Source organism: Aquarana catesbeiana, linkage group LG09 (assembly GCF_042186555.1).
Source record: "Aquarana catesbeiana isolate 2022-GZ linkage group LG09, ASM4218655v1, whole genome shotgun sequence".
Taxonomy (NCBI): Eukaryota; Metazoa; Chordata; class Amphibia; order Anura; family Ranidae; genus Aquarana; species Aquarana catesbeiana.
The window spans coordinates 33,909,316-33,926,149 of record NC_133332.1 but is presented as its reverse complement, the minus strand read 5'-3'; the positions used below and the strand labels follow the sequence as shown (position 1 = coordinate 33,926,149).

General features: G+C 44.2%; 1 pseudogene across 1 annotated transcript in view; it reads right to left on the bottom strand.

Annotated features, from left to right (window-relative positions):
- Positions 1 to 16,834, bottom strand: part of LOC141107488 (class I histocompatibility antigen, F10 alpha chain-like) — an 86,176-nt pseudogene that overhangs the window by 39,576 nt on the left and 29,766 nt on the right. Inside the window, exon 3 of the transcript XR_012235915.1 lies at positions 13,915 to 14,193. The product of XR_012235915.1 is annotated as a class I histocompatibility antigen, F10 alpha chain-like (transcript). The remainder of the gene's footprint in view (positions 1 to 13,914; positions 14,194 to 16,834) is intronic.

The following is a 16,834-nucleotide window of genomic DNA, read 5'->3' as shown; positions in this document are numbered from 1 at the left end:
AGAGTTCAGAATCCAGGATAACACCTAGCACCCTGACATGTGGGGACGGGTGGATGGCTTTGCCATTGCTCTTGACAGAGAAGTCAGGGGAAGAGGCACGTGGGGGAGGAAATATTATAAGCTCGGTTTTGGACAAGTTGAGTTTGAGGAAGTGGTGTGACATCCATACAGATATGTTGGTTAGTAAGTTAGTGATGCGTGAGGAGACTGATGGAGTGAGTTGAGGGGTGGAGAGATAGATTTGTGTGTCATCAGCATAGAAATGATATTGAAAGCTGTGAGAGGCTATCAGCGGACTCAGGGAAGAGATGTAGATTGAAAACAAAAGAGGTCCAAGAACAGAACCTTGGGGGACCCCGACAGAGAAGGGAAGAGGAGTGGAGGAAGTAGAATTGTAAGTGACACTGAAGGTGCATTGGGATAGGTAGGATGAGAGCCACTGAAGAGCACAGTCACGGAGACTGAGGGAGTAAAGTTTTTTGAGGAGGAGGGGGTGGTCAACCGTGTCAAAGGCAGCTGAAAGATCCAGAAGTAGGAGTACAGAATAGTGTCCATTGGTTTTTGCAGTTAGTAGGTCATTTGTGAGTTTTAAAAGAGCAGTTTCTGTGGAGTGTTGAGGGCGAAATCCAGATTGAAGGGGATCAAGAAGGTTGTTTTTAATGAGGTGGTCACTCAGTTGGTTGTAAACCAGACGTTCAAGGAGTTTAGAGGAAAAGGGGAGCAAGGAGATAGGGCGTAGGTTGTTAAGATTGGTAGGGTCCAGGGACGACTTTTTGAGTATGGGGATGACCAATGCATGTTTTAGAGCATCGGAGAAGATGCCAGAGGTGAGGGAGAGATTGAAGATGTGGGTTAGAGTGTAGGATGGGGTCAGAGGGTGACCGTAGCATTTGAGAGGGAATAGGGTCCAGGGGACAGGTGGTTAGGTGGGCGATAGAAAGGAGTTTGGCAACTTCATCTATAGTAGCAGATTTGAATAGGGGGAGTGTCAGTTGTACCTGGTGACATGGGGTCTTAGCTGGGGGAGATACCTGTAGAATGGAGATTTCATCACGGATTGTATCTTGTTTTTGAAGTGATTAGCGATTTCCTGGGCAGTGAGTAAGTCAGTGGGTGGAGGTGGTGGAGGACAAAGTAGAGAGTTGAAGGTAGAGAAGAGTTTACGGGGATTGGATGAGAAGGTGTTAATAAGAGTTGTAAAATAGGTTTGCTTGGCAGTATGGAGGAAAGAATAGTATTTTGGAGGGCAGATTTGTATTGGTTGAAGTCTTTGAGAGACTTAGTCTTGTGCCACAGATGCTCAAGAGCGTGACTATGTTTTTTGAGAAATTTAGTGTCATCTGTTTGCCAGTGTTGTAGGGGTCGAGGCCTGATTCTGCATGTAGTGAGGGGAGCGAGCTTGTCCAGGGTGGAGGACAGAGATTTATTGTAGATGGACGTGGCTTGGTTGGGGCAGGACAGGGGAGAGATTTTGTCATAGAGGAGGTCAGTAGCAGAATAGAGGAGAGAGGAGTTGAAGTTGCGAAAGTTTCTATGGGTGATGGTTAGGCGATTGGAGGGAAAAGTGGTGGAAGACAGGGGGAGAGAGAAACTAATAAGGTGGTGGTCGGAGAGAGGAAAAGGATTGTTTGAGAAGTTGCATGGAATGCATAGGTAGGAGAATACAAGGTCAAGGGTGTTGCCATCAGAGTGAGTAGAAGCCTGTACCCATTGCTTCAGGTCAAATGAAGAGGTTAGACTAAGAAGTTTAGAAGTAGCAGGAGTGTTTGTATTAGCAGGGATGTTGAAATCACCGAGAAGGATTGTGGGAATATCCGAAGAGAGAAAGTAGGGTAGCCAGGCAGAAAACTCATCAAGGAAAGTCGATAATGGTCCAGGGGGCCGGTAGATCACAGCAATTCTTAGGGAAGTAGGAGAGAATAGACGTATACAGTGGGCTTCGAATGATGAGAGGGAGAAAGAGGGAGGAGGGTGAAAAACCTGGAAGGTGCTCTGGGGGGATAGGAGGAATCCCACTCCACCTCCCTTGCATCCATTAGGCCTAGGGGAGTGAGTCCAGTGAAGGCCACCCTGGGAGAGGGAAGCAGGAGAAGGGGTGTCATATTTGTGGAGCCAGGTTTCGGTGAGAGCAAGTAGATTAAAGGAATTAGTGACAAAGAGGACATGAACAGCAGTGAGTTTGTTGCAGACAGAGTGGGCATTCCAGAGGGCGCAGGAGAGAGGGAGGCTGGTGTTGGGAAGAAGAGGAATGGAGACTAAATTGTGTAGATTGCGACTACTGCCAGAGGGTGTAGGGTGATGGTGATGGGTGTGTTGGGCACAGTTAAATAAGGGGGGCCAAGGGTTTGGGGAAATATCTCCAGCGATTAGGAGAAGCAGAAGAGTGAGGGAGGTAATATGAGAATATGATTTGTATCATATCATATCCACTTGATTCCTCAGAGAAGGAATCATCCGCCCCATCCCAATCCTCTGAAAGGGATTTTTCTCCCCTATCCTAGAGCTCCTCTCCTGAGGGTCCCGGGTAACAGAGGAAGACCTAGTGCGTTTTCTTCCACTGAGTGAAGATGCAACTACGGCCATTATTCTTTGCTCTAGACCATAAATGGTTGAGGAAAAAACCTCCTGTGTAATGTATACAGGGGCTGAAGTGCCAGAAGCAGGTGTAGCCCCTGACCCCAACAGCTCTCCCTGGCTAGCCATCCCTGGCCCCTAAGGGGGGGAAGGTGCTGCAGAAAGGGAGTCCTCAGAAACTGCAGGAGATCCCCTAGGGTCTCTGGTTCTTGGGGTATTTGAACCTCTTCTACACTAGTGCAAAGCAACAAGGTGGAGGTATCACAAAATGAACACTGACTGCTGAGCGATGTAGTCTGGCAAACGCCTTGCTACCAAATGCCCAGTCTTGTGTTCCCTTAGTAAATGCTGCTTAGGAGAATGCCTGTGTCCCACCTTACATGCGACCGTCAGCTCTGTGTCCCTCCAAAGGCTTAGTGCACCTGTAAAGTGTGCCTTCACTAGCCTGCAGCCTGCAATGTGGGCGTCTGAGCACGCTAGACACTGTACTGATGCCCCCCCTCTACTGCCCCCCCCTTTGTTTTCAAAAAACGTGCGCTTCCAGTGCGAGCTGACCCTCCGGGATCAGCATGGAGGAAAGGCTGGGGGAGGGGGAGGAAGGAGAGAGGCTGGTAGTGATGGGGCCTGCATGTGGCAAATGGCGGTGGCAGCGGCGGTGAAAGTGCGGTGTATAACCGCCTCACAGACCATCAGCGGCCTCCTCTTAGTCTGGGGGGAGATATCCCTAAGGAGAACCCCTCATCCCATCCTACCTGAGCCGGCCGGAGGAGCTTGTGCAGCATGGAAACACTGAGACAGACATCAGCATGAAAAGGTATGTGCTCTTGGCAGCCCCCGGTGGTGACAATAAGCATAGCATGCATTTACCTTAAAGGAGAAAACCTACTAGAATTAAAAAATTCTGTGGAATCTCCATTACCTTATCCAGCCGCAGGGTTCTGTTATACAGACCCAATCTTCACCTCTCACAGTGGGCTCCGTTTGAAAAAAACCTTCAGAGACTGGGGCCCCCTATGAATAGGGGGGTCCACAGTTCTGGGCCTGTGAAGCACCCGGCCAGAAATAAGGATAGAAAACCATTTTCTGATATGTGGGGTCCAGCTCTCTAAAAAGAGGAAGCGTTACAGGTAAAACCTTGTTTCTTTGGACACGAGGCCCAGGTACCATCCAATTCGGCCTAGAAAGGATATTTTGAAATGGATCCGGTTCGCCTGGCTTGCCCCAGTATAGGATATAGGATAATCCCTTTGGAGCTCAGCACAGGACATCTTTACACGTCCAACACCTAAGACACTGGCGAAAAAACTGAGGTATCCCTGCAAGGGGAGGGATTATATAGGGGGTTGAACTTCCTGTTTAGGGTGTGCCAGTGTCCAATCACCTAGTGATACCTATATAACCCATCAGTAATTACTGAGGCTCTGTGTCCCGTGATGTTCGAGAAAGAAAATGTGTTTTCATTTTTTTCCACATTTTCCAAAAACTTCTGGTAAAAAATGAACCGTTCAAAAGACTCATCATGCCTCATAGATTATATACGTTGGGGTGTGTGCTTTCCGAAATGGGGTCATTTTGTGGGCGTTTCCATTGTCCTGGTGCTCCAGGGCCTTCAAACGTGTAATAGGTGGGTAAGAAATGAGATGTGTAATTTATGCTCCTAGAACACCTGAAGGTGCTACTTCAATATTAGGCCTCTGTATGTGGTCAAGCTGTGTAAAAGTCTCACACATGTGGTATCGTTTTACTCAGGAGGAGTAGCAGAATGTATTTCGTGGTGTTATTTTTGCAATGTAAATGCTATGTGTTGGAAATATCTTATAAATGGACAACTTTGTGTAAAAAAAATGCGTTTTCATTTTTTTCCACATTTTCCAAAAACTTTTGGAAAAAAATGAACCCTTCAAAAGACTCATTATGCCTCATAGATTATGCGTTGGGGTGTTAGCTTTCCAAAATGGGGTCATTTTGTGGACGTTTCCATTGTCCTGGTGCTCTAGGGCCTTCAAAATTGTAATAGGTAGTCAACAAGTTAGATGGGTAATTTATGCTCCTTGAACACCTGATGATGCTCCCTGCATGTTGGGCCTCTATATGTGGCCAGTTAGTGAAAAAGTCCCACACATGTGGTATTGTAATACTCAGGAGGAGTAGCCGAATGTATTTTGGGGTGTCATTTGTGGTATGCACATTCCATGTGAGAGAAATAAGCTATTACAATGACAATTTTCTGAAAAAAATATAAAAAATAAAATAAAATCTTAATTTGCAAAGAATTGTGGGAAAAAATGACAACTTCAAATAACTCATCATGCCTCTTACTAAATACCCTGGAATGTATACTTTCCAAAAAGGGGTCATTTGGGGGACATTTGTACTTTCCTGGATTGTTAGGGTCTCAAGAAATTAGATGGGCCTCAGTACATCAGATGTGATCATTTTTTTATAATTTGCACCATAGCTTGTAGACTATAAATTTCACACAGATCACATAATATCCACTAATTTGGGTTATTTTTTATCAAAGATATATAGCAGTATAAATTGTGATCAACATTTATGAAGAAAAATTGCTAATTTTGCAAAATTTTATCACAGAAACGAAGAAAAATGCATATTTTTTTCAAAATTTTTGGTCTTTTTTCATTTATAGCACAAAAAATAAAAAGCCCAGAGGTGATCAAATGCCACCAAATGAAAACTCTATTTGTATGAAAAAAGGACAAAAAAATCATTTGGGTACAGTGTTGCATGACTGAGTAATTGTCATTCAAAGTGTGAGAGCACTGAAAGCTGAAAATTGGTCTGAGCAGGAGGGGGGTTAAAGTGCCCAGTAAGCAAGTAGTTAAAGCATTGCCTATGGATAGTAAAGTTTATGGCGTTTGTTGCCATGGCACGGACGTGTGCAATTTTAAAGCATGACATGTTTGGCAGTTTGGTATCCATTTACTCGGCATAATATCGGCATTTTAGTTCCTGAAAAATTAACAAATTTGCTAGCAAAAAATACAGATTTTTACATGTAAACAAAAGTGTCAAAAAAGGCCTGGAGCTGTTGTGGAAAATGTTATTAATGTATGTTGCCAGATGCCCCCCAGTGTCAGTTTTGCTGCAATACTTTCATGTGAGGGTATTCGCACTTACAGACGCTGGTGGAAGACCATTGGGTGCGGAAACCTTCCCGTGGACATTCCGGATCTGTTTGCTCTTTTAAGGATGTCTGTTTATGCCTCACTAAGGAACTGGCCACTCCATGGCGACAGCATTTCAACTACTAAGTAAGTAAGTCTGCGTACTTTGGGAACCATAGCATAACCATACAGGGTTATGGCCCACTGGGTCATAATTTTGTATGGCTCGCATCACTGGTAGCAGCAGTGGTGGTGTGCACACGGTTGTGTTCAAAACCATGTGCTTGCCGCATGGTTTTGCACACCACCGTCAGCACACGTCACTACTGCATTTCTATTTGATTATATGCATGTGTGTCATTGGTTCTTTTGAATGAATACAAATGTCTGATTGACTGATTCTGAAGCCACCACCTTCTTTTGTTATCCATGTGTTTAGTATAAATAAAAGCAGCTTGGCTATGTTGCTCAGGATTTGTACTGAGCTTGAGGTGATACCAACAACTGTTTGTGTTACTTGGAGAGATAAATGAGCGTGCTTTCCCGGCATTATATAAGAGAGAATTTTGTGCTTTTAAGTGCAGAGAAATTGTATGCTTATAGGGAAAAGCTTAGATTTTCCTTGACAATAATGGCGGGCCAGAAAGGAAGCCAACAGATCTTCTTAATTCTGCAGACCTTGAGGGGGGAAGAGACCTCCAGAACCAGACCAGCAAAGGCCGGCCAATGGTAAGACAACCATACTTCAAGTTTTTTAAACATTTTTGCTGTTCTGTGTTCGGGTTCTTGATTCTCTGTCCGCTGTATGAGGTAAGATCTACCAGGCAAAGAACCTTAATTTTTTTCATCGCTTGTATAATGACTGGACTTTTATTGTAGGTTATATTTTTGTCATTGTAAGTAGGTCTATTAATTGGGGAAGCACCTATATTTAAATCCTCTATAGGTCCCATTTAATACAAACCTAAAGTGAATACTGTGTGTGACTGAGCAGGATGTGTAACTGTATGCTGTGTGAGATGTTTGTGATGTATATGAGAAATATAAATGGATGAATTGTGATTATTACCTTTGTATGGGACCAAGACACATGTCCCCATAAGTGTAAAAATATTTTTAAAGGGTTTGGTTTTAAGTTGAAAAGCCTTTTGCATATCCAAGTGGCCTTGTATTGTTGGGACATCACAATAGGAGCTGTTTACACCCTGTGGCTTCTAGGTAATAGCATGGGGGGAGTTCTGTTGACTTTCTAACTCTCAGAGCCAAGTATTGTGTTGTATTTGGGACAAGAGTATATGGTTAAGACGTTTTATGTCATGTTTTATGTAACTTTGGCGTTTTTGGATATATTACATAATTGCATGGTTGGTGGGGTTGGGTGAAGACACCAGTCCATCCAGTTCAACCTGATTGAGTGTGGGTGTGTGTCTGCAATTGTCCCTGTGCATTGTGTCTCATTGATATGCTCATATTTGTTTAAAGGTACCCATATAGCGCCATCGGTTTGCGCAGGGCTCCACACATGCATCGCACGCTCGCGTCGGTCCCTGCCCTCCAGGAGCCCGCAGTCCAGGGTCCCCGGTTTGCATTCATATACTAGGGCCAATTTTGGACGGAGGCCAATTGGCCTACCAGCATGTCTTTGGAGTGTGGGAGGAAACCGGAGTGCCCGGAGGAGACCCACGCAGGCACAGGGAGAGCATGCAGGCTCCAGGCGGGTGGTGTTGTGGTTGGGATTCAAACCAGCAACCTTTTTGCTGCTGGGTGGGAGTGCTAACCACTACACCACTGTACCACCCAATATTGTCTAGTCGAATATGCCTATATTTTAGTATGGGCCCTAATTGACATAGCCTAAAGTGTTTTTTTAGGGATAAGTGTTCATTTTGATGTCTCAATTGTTTCAGTTTTTGTAGGAAGAAATCCTGGTTTGTCATGGTTTCCTAAAATGTTTGTAAGTGTTCATGTGGTCTCTCAAATGTGTAGTTTTGTGAGGAGAAGTTTGTGTAGCTAAGTGAAGAAATTTTGGTTTTGGCTGGAAAATGTGCCATTTTGTTGTGGCCTGGCTTTCGTCTGCCATTTCCTTTTGTTGTTGTTACCATGTGACTATGCTGTGGTTTTCGTCGGACATCTTGCTGTAGTCTACCATGTGGTCATGGCCTGGCATTCATCTGCCATTTTCTTTTCTTTTGTTGTTGTCTGCCATGTGGCTACTGTCGTCGGCCATTTTGAGGACCTGTGGGTCATCCTATAGGGGAAGGTACAGCCACCATTCCTTTGTGTGTGAAACCATGTGACATGAGCCACCATCTTGTTTCTAGGCATCATTTCTGTTTTCTTTTAAGTGAATGTAAATTATTGTAGGCGAGCTGTGTTTGTACTTTTTATCAACTTTTCAGTATAAGAGTGGCGATTTTTGTATTGGATTCCGGTTTTGGGTGGGGCTGTTTCTTTGCACTGGGTTTCGGTGGATAGTGAAACTAAATTTAACTGAGTTTTTGTACACAGCGGTGTGTGTTATTTTAATTTTCTAAATGTTTGGGAGTTTCTCAGAGGGCAATTCAATGTTTTTGAGGCTTGTATTGTATACCTCATTGAGCCACCTTTTTTGCAGGAGTTTCAGTTTTGGCTTTTTGTTGCGCTGTTGTGTGGTATTTCGGTCTCAAAACTTGTGGTTTGACTTCCCAGGGATATGTGAGTCAAGGGGGATTCCCTTCCATTTGCAATATGGGGGTTTATTCCATCCTTTCCGTGACAAATGTTTTTTTAATTGTTGAAATATATATGATGTTAACCATGTATTTTTATGGTGTCTTGATAGACAAGGTGATAGGGCGAGGCTCCCCCTCCCTCTTCCTGTCCATTGCAATAAACCAGTTTGAAGAGCTGGGCATGCAACAGGAAGTTGGTGGGAGGAGCTTAGTCTTCTGAAATGTGAGCAATGAGATTTGTGCTTGGAAGGACAATGGGAAAATACTGGCATTTGAAAGTGTTTTAAATTTAATTCCAGTTGTCTTTTTAGTTTTATACTGTAATACAGTTTTGGGTAGAGAGCAAACAGGAGGCATCCACGTTATTGTTGTAATATCTTGGTACAGATAGAAGCCATAATATTGTTTTGAATAGTGGAGGATTTCATGGTGTTTTTGTAGTTGTCAGAAAAACATGTTTAGAAGACTGTATATCATGGGACTGCTCGGGCCGTGCAAAATAAGCGGAATTCCAGTGTGCGATTGTATTGGCATAAACATGAGGAGTTTTACGCTAACAGCCCCGCTCAGGCCGTGTATAATAATCAGAATGCAGGGGTCGATTATGGTGATAAAGGTGCAAACCATAACCGCTCCAAAAATAAAGCGCAGGGTTCTCTGGAAGCATAGTTCGCCAAAAAAAGCGATTCGAATTGTCATGGGCAATGGGTCGTCCATGCACCCCAGTCAGACAGATGCATCTCATCCTACCTATCCCACCGCTCCTTCAGTGTCACTTACAACTCTACTTCCTCTTCTCCTCTTCCTTTTTCCGTCGGGGTCCCCCAAGGTTCTGTTCTCGGACCTCTCCTTTTCTCAATCTACACCACCTCCCTGGGTCAATTGATTGCCTCCCACGGCTTTAAATATCATCTCTACGCTGATGACACCCAAATCTATCTCTCCACCCCCCAGCTCTCTCCATCTGTCTCCTCACGCATTACCAACTTATTAGCAGACATATCAGCCTGGATGTCACATCACTTTCTCAAACTCAACCTATCCAAAACCGAGCTCATGATATTTCCTCCCTCAGGTGCCACTTCCCCTGATCTCCCTGTCAAGATCAACGGCTCAACTATCAACCCATCTCCCCACGCCAAGGTCCTAGGTGTAATCCTGGACTCTGAACTAACCTTTCGACCCCACATTCTATCACTATCCAAAGCTTGCCGCCTCTGTCTTCGCAACATCTCCAAGATACGCCCCTTCCTAACCAATGACACCACAAAGCTTCTAATCCACTCCCTGGTCATCTCCCGCCTTGACTACTGCAACTCCCTCCTCATTGGTTTACCTCTAAATAGGCTATCCCCACTTCAGTCCATCATGAACGCTGCGGCCAGGCTCATCCACCACACAAACCGCTCAGCGTCTGCTACACCCCTCTGCCAATCCCTCCATTGGCTGCCACTCAGTCACCGAATTAAATTCAAGATACTAACTATAACTTACAAAGCCATCCACAACCTGGCCCCTAGCTACATCTCTAACCTAGTCACAAAATACCAACCTAATCGTTCTCTTCGCTCCTCCCAAGACCTCCTGCTCTCAAACTCCCTTGTCACCTCATCCCATGCTCGCCTTCAGGACTTCTCCAGAGCCTCCCCCATCCTCTGGAATGCTCTTCCCCAATCCGTCCGATTTTCTCCTACCTTATCCACTTTCAGACGATCCCTGAAAACTCATCTCTTCAGAGAAGCCTATCTGGCCCCCACCTAACAACTGTACATTTATCTTCTCAATCAGCACATCACCCACAGCTATTACCTCTTGTATCTCTTAACCTTCCCTCTTAGATTGTAAGCTCTAAGTGAGCAGGGCCCTCTGATTCCTACTGTATCAAATTGTATTGTATTTGTACTGTCTACCCTCAAGTTGTAAAGCGCTACGTAAACTGTTGGCGCTATATAAATATTGTATAATAATAATAATAATAATAATGAAATCTGAGTATGGGGCTAAGGCCATTAGACCCCTTAAAGATTGGCAAATATGGTCAGAGGGTACAGTAAGGTGTATTCCTTTGAAAGGTACTTTTGATGTCTGGAGGTACAAGACCCCAGAATAAAAATACCTTGGAAGTAGTTCAGCTGTGGCTTCAGAAATCTGTAATGTTGAGTGAGTTGATGGATGCGTAGTACAGGTTTGTGTGATTAAAAATATACAGGCCTGTTTTTGAACTTTGTGTGACTGGTCGATGCAAAGATTTCGAGATGCTCTCATGCTTTTCAAATTGTATTCTTTTTCTATCGTTAAAAGAGTGAAGGCAACATTCCATCTGATTGTTTTTGTTTTTTCATTTTCGTTTTGGGAACTATGAAATATCTCCACCACATTTGTATCTAAATATTTGTCTCATGTTTTAGTCTTCTCAATGTTTGTATGTAGCAACATGAAGAATATGTTTGAACTTACCGTGACAGCCCTCTTACATGTCGCGGCTGTTGTATTTTAGTAAAAACGTGAAAGTAAGATTTACAAAGGGTATAGTTATTATCGGTTTTGTGGAATGTCAGTGACAATTTACCAATGTACACAAATGTTGTATTGTTTACCATTCTTTGAAGGATAGAGTAATAACCTTTGTTTATAAGTATCTTTTCAGGTCCAAGGAGTTTATGTACATAGAAAGCAGGTGTATAAGAAGGTAAAAGTGTCATAGGCTGTTTCAGTTTTTTTCTGCGCCCTTCTAAACCCTGCATGTCTTCCTCCAGTTTGTAATGAGGAGGAAGAAAAGTGGGATGAGAGTGGTGAGAATGACAAATTTTCAAACCAATAATACTAACAGCTCTAATTCTAACCAAGTTTGTGCCAAGACTGTCTTTCTTTGATGGAATTTGAATCAGCAAGCAGCAGTCTGGTGAAGTAGGCTCCCATTCCAAATACTGAGAACCTTTTTGTCACTGGTTCCAGGTATTACACCCCAGATGGTAAGCCACGCACAGGTTATGCAGTGACCACAGTCCTGATGTCTGGGTTATTGTCATATGAGGTTTGTTTGGAGGTCAACAAAAACCAGAGTTGTACTTTCCTCATTAGCTGTCACCTATATTCTCAGCTGATGGGGTGGGTGCTATCACTGCAACATGAACTTCAAAAAGGTCCACCACAGGGTTCACGAGTCCATCCTGGACCCTGACACAATAACCAGTTTACATTCTTTCCAACCAGGTGACTGGGTCATTGTAAAGAAGCTTGAGGGACAAGACCAGGCCAGCCACTGCAAGAAGCTGCCCAACTACACCAAAAGGATGAGGAGTATCTTTGTTTATTTATATTTTTAAAGTGTATTTTCCAACTGGCTAAGAAAGAGAACAGGACACATGGTTGGGTCTACTAGTGCCCCAGCGATGACAGCGGTACATGGTATATGTGATGTTCATATTGGTGTGAGAAGATTTGACAAACTAGTGAAATCCAAACAGACACTTGTCAATAGAATTTAACAATACATTTCTAGAGGGTAAAATTAATTCTAATTTTAACAATAGCTCTGGTTCTTGCCAGCTTTGGTATCGGGATAACTAGGAAGCCTACAAGTGTGTTTCAACTTTAGTTTAGTATTAATGCGGATCTACGGCTTATAAGGTAATTTCCCTAAGGCAAGAGGTTTATGTGTGCTGGTGAAACTTGTCCCAGCATCTTATGTTGCAGCCGATCATGAGGATCTGATGGAGTGAGAGAAGGTAAGAATGGCAGGGACAGCTGGAAGGGAATTGCTCATCAACCCCCACCAGGTCTGGGCATGGTTTCCTGCTTGTACACGGTGGGGGCTTGAGCTTATGAAACGATTAAACAATTTCTCATCCGTTGTGGATGGGATGTTTCATGTAACTGTTGAAGATACAAGGAAGTTCCCACAGTCCAAGGGGGGTTTCTGGGAATTCATAAGTAAACATTGTTATACCTGGATTGAGGATACCAGTGACAAAGTTCAGGCCCATATGGATAAGGTTAGATCCCTGCAATAGCTATAGCTAGTGAAGGTTGGAATCCTTTTAAGGGTTTGGGAAACTTGGGGGATTTTTTATTTTCTATCGGATCATGGTTGAAGGAAGTAGGGGTATATATATTCATGTTGTTTTTATTTCTATTCCTTCTATATGTTGTGATGAGGTGCCCCTGTCACCTGATTGGACGAGTGAACAGAGCCCGAGCAGATGACCACATCTTCCTCACCGAGATGAGATGCCCCGAAGCCCAGCCCACGTACAAGACACAGAGGATCCCAGACCGACCGGCGATTACTACAGCTCACCATGTCGTGTCCTCCCTATAAGTCATTCCTCCTGAAGAACAGAGTCTACATGTCAAGCCGTGTTTTCCTTTTTTTATGGACTCATATGGACTGTAAGGACTGATACATTTCCAGGTGTAAGAAGAAGATCAAGATTCATCGAGGGACACATGGGAGGATATGACAAAGAGGAGGAGCTGTTGTGGAAAATGTTATTAATGTATGTTGTCAGATGCCCCCCAATGTCAGTTTTTGCTGCAATACTCTCATGTGAGGGTATTCGCACATACAGACGCTGGTGGAAGACCACTGGATGCGGAAACCTTCCCGTGGACAAGGCGGATGTGTTTGCTCTATTAAGGATGTCTGTTTATGCCTCACCAAGTAACTGGCCACTCCATGGCGACTGCATTTCAACTCCTAAGTAAGTCTGCGTACTTTTCGAACTATAGCATAACCATACAGGGTTATGGCCCACTGGGCCATAATTTTGTATGGCTCACATCACTGGTGACAGTGGTGGTGTGCACACGGTTGTGTTCAAAACCATGTGCTTGCCACATGGTTTTGCACACCACCGTCTGCACACGTCACTACTGCACTTCTATTTGATTATATGCATGTGTGTCATTGGTTCTTTTGAATGAATACAAATGTCTCATTGGCTGATTCTGAAGCCACCACCTTCTTTTGTTATCCATGTGTTTAGTATAAATAAAAGCAGCTTGGCTATTTTGCTCAGGATTTGTACTGAGCTTGAGGTGATACCAACAACTGTTTGTGTTACTTGGAGAGATAAATGAGCGTGCTTTCCCGGCATTATATAAGAGAGCTTTTTGTGCTTTTAAGCGCAGAGAAATTGTATGCTTATAGTGAAAGCTTAGATTTTCCTTGACATATGTACAGTAAATAGTGTAGAGTGCATATGACTATATATACACACATATACTGTACATACAATATATATATATATATATATATATATATATATATATATATATATACACACACACACACACACACACTTTACAAAACTACTTATAATCCCCACTGAATGTTATCACTCTACACAGTAAACACCGTGTATGTCCAAAATAATTTATAGATCCTACACAAAATAAATATATATATATATATATATATATATATATATATATATATATATATATATATATATATATACACACATACACATATACGCACACTCAGTATATGTAGTCACCTCTCCTCTCCAGATCTTCTCTCCCATTGTTGATGTGTTTCTTCAGCCATTCTATACAGATATTCTCCAGATAATTTTTGTGTCTCTCCCCCATTCTCATCTCTGGACTGTTCCATTTCTGTGTAGTCATCTGAGCCTCATTCATGGCTGGGATAAAGATCCCTCTCTGTGTGTCCAGATACATGAAATCTCTCCCATCATATCCATATTGCATATACTCCTCAGTGGTGCCGTCATCTCTCAGCTCACAGCTGTACATAAACTGGAAGGAATGGATCCCTGCAGAGAGAAGAGGAAGATGTGACCCGGGATCAGGGGAAGTGATGTTATGTAGTGAGGAACACTGGTGTAGTGATGAAGATAAAGCTGATAAATCATTACAGTAATCAAGATTAAAAAATATATATTATAAGTAAAATGATGTCACATCACAGGATGAAGGACCCCAGAGCGTGAAACATGTATGGTATGTGTAAGGGACATTTCAGAAAGTGGCAGTATCACCTTTTAAATGAATGGCACTGCAGCTGCTCCACCAGCCTCTGGAAAGTGATTTACCACAGATCGCAGTTCAGAGGGCTGTAGAAACTGCCACATAAGAAAAAGCCTTAAGAAATGATCAGTCCTGTGTGTTCATAGCCTTGTCTTTATCACCTGGTCTGGAGTCTGTCATATGACTCCTGGGAGGACCCCCCAAATAAGTCCACTGTATGTAGGAAACCTCTATAGATTTCCTGATACACAGACATTGTGCACAAGTGGTGTTCATATTTTGTACTTTTTGTTTCCTGGTAACAATGATGCCTCCCAGGAGCTGCTCATCTGGATGGACATTTTCTTAATTTATCGTAATATTTTTAGTCTGAAAAAAAACTGAATGCTTAACCACATCAGCTCCGGAAAATTTTATCCCCTTCCTGACCAGAGCACTTTTTGCGATTCGGCACTGCGTCATTTTAACTAACAATTGCGCGGTCGTGCGACGTGGCTCTCAAACAAAATTGACGTCCTTTTTTTCCCACAAATAGAGCTTTCTTTTGGTGGTATTTGATCACCTCCGCGGTTTTTATTTTTTGCACTATAAACAAAATAAAAGCGACAATTTTGAAAAAAACGCATTATTTTTTACATTTTGCTATAATAAATATCCCCCAAAAATATATAAAAAAACTTTTTTTTCCCCCAGTTTAGGCCGATACATATTCTTCTACATATTTTTGGTAAAAAAAACCACAATAAGCGTTTATTGGTTGGTTTGCGCAAAAGTTTTAGTGTTTACAAAATAGGGGATAGTTTTATGGCATTTTTATTAATAATTTTTTTTACTAGTAATGGCGGCGATCAGCAATTTTTATTGTGACTGCGGCATTATGGCGGACACATCGGACATTTTTGACACATTTTTGGGACCATTGTCATTTATACAGCAATCAGTGCGATTAAAAATACACTGATCACTGTGTAAATGACACTGGCAGTGAAGGGGTTAACCACTAGGGGGCGGGGAGGGGTTAAGTGAGTACTAGGGAGTGATTACTAACTGTAGGGGGGATGGGATGTCACTACGCTGATCACTGCTCCCGATGACAGGGAGCTGTGATCAGTGACACTTGTCACTAGGCAGAACGGGGAGATGCTGTTTACATCAGCATCTCTCCGTTCATCCTCTCCGTGAGGCGATCGCGGGTATCCCTGTGGCGATCGAGTCCATGGGACCCGCGACCCGACTCACGGAGCTCCCGGCCGGCATGCGCATACGCTGCCGGCGGCATGCATGCAATAGCATGGCGGGGAATTCAAATGGATGTACCTGTAAGTGCATTTGCCCAGCCGTGCCATTCTGCGACGTACAACGGCGTGCGCCGGTCGGGAAGTTGTTAAGGGTTCATTCACACAAGATGTGATGGGACTGCATTGGGTGGATATTCCACCAAAATGCCTTGTCTCCTTATGTGCCCAGTTCACATCACTGGGTTGTGGTGTAGAGATGGGCTCGGGCGTGTTCAGAATCCCACGTGCCTGATCCCGCCAGGAAGCTGACACTGCACACCGCTAATCACAGGCAGTGAGACATTTCCTGATCACTGCAGCTGCAGACTGGGAAATATCTCACTGCTTGTGATTAGTGCTGTGGGACGCCTGATGTAAGGAGGCACTCCGCTGGGGGGACCTGATGTAAGGAGGCACTCCGCTGGGGGTACCTGATGTAAGGAGGCACTCCCCTGGGGACACCTGATGTAAGGAGGCACTCCCCTGGGGACGTCTAAAGTAAGGGGGCACCCTGCTGGGGACGCCTGATGTAAGGAGGCACTCCGCTGGGGACGCCCGATGTAAGGAGGCACTCCGCTGGGGACACCTGATGTAAGGAGGCACTCCGCTGGGGACACCTGATGTAAGGAGGCACTCCGCTGGGGACACCTGATGTAAGGAGGCACTCCGCTGGGGACACCTGATGTAAGGAGGCACTCCGCTGGGGACGCCCGATGTAAGGAGGCACTGCGCTGGGGACACCCGATGTAAGGAGGCACTCCGCTGGGGACGCCTGATCTAAGGAGGCACTCCGCTGAGCCGCATTTTCCTTTTCCCTCTACACCATGCCTTAAACCCCCTGACCCCTAATTATAAAAAGACTCCGCCTACTAGGGGTGCAACGGATCGTCACCGATCCGTGATCCGAACGGGTCAACCCATTCGGATCGGCACACCCGCGATCCGCGGAGCGCTCCACGGCCTCAGGTCTTAGGAAAGGCCGCGGCTTCGGCCTAGCTCCGGAGCCACTGCCATCTTGGTACACCCAGCGGCGCTGAGCTGCGCACTGACGTCATCAGCCCGCCCTCAACTCGTGGGTCCGGCGGCTGGCTTGGCAGCTTCTATTCTTAACTGTAAGGTAAGACTAACAGCACTAGTCTTACTAATACTC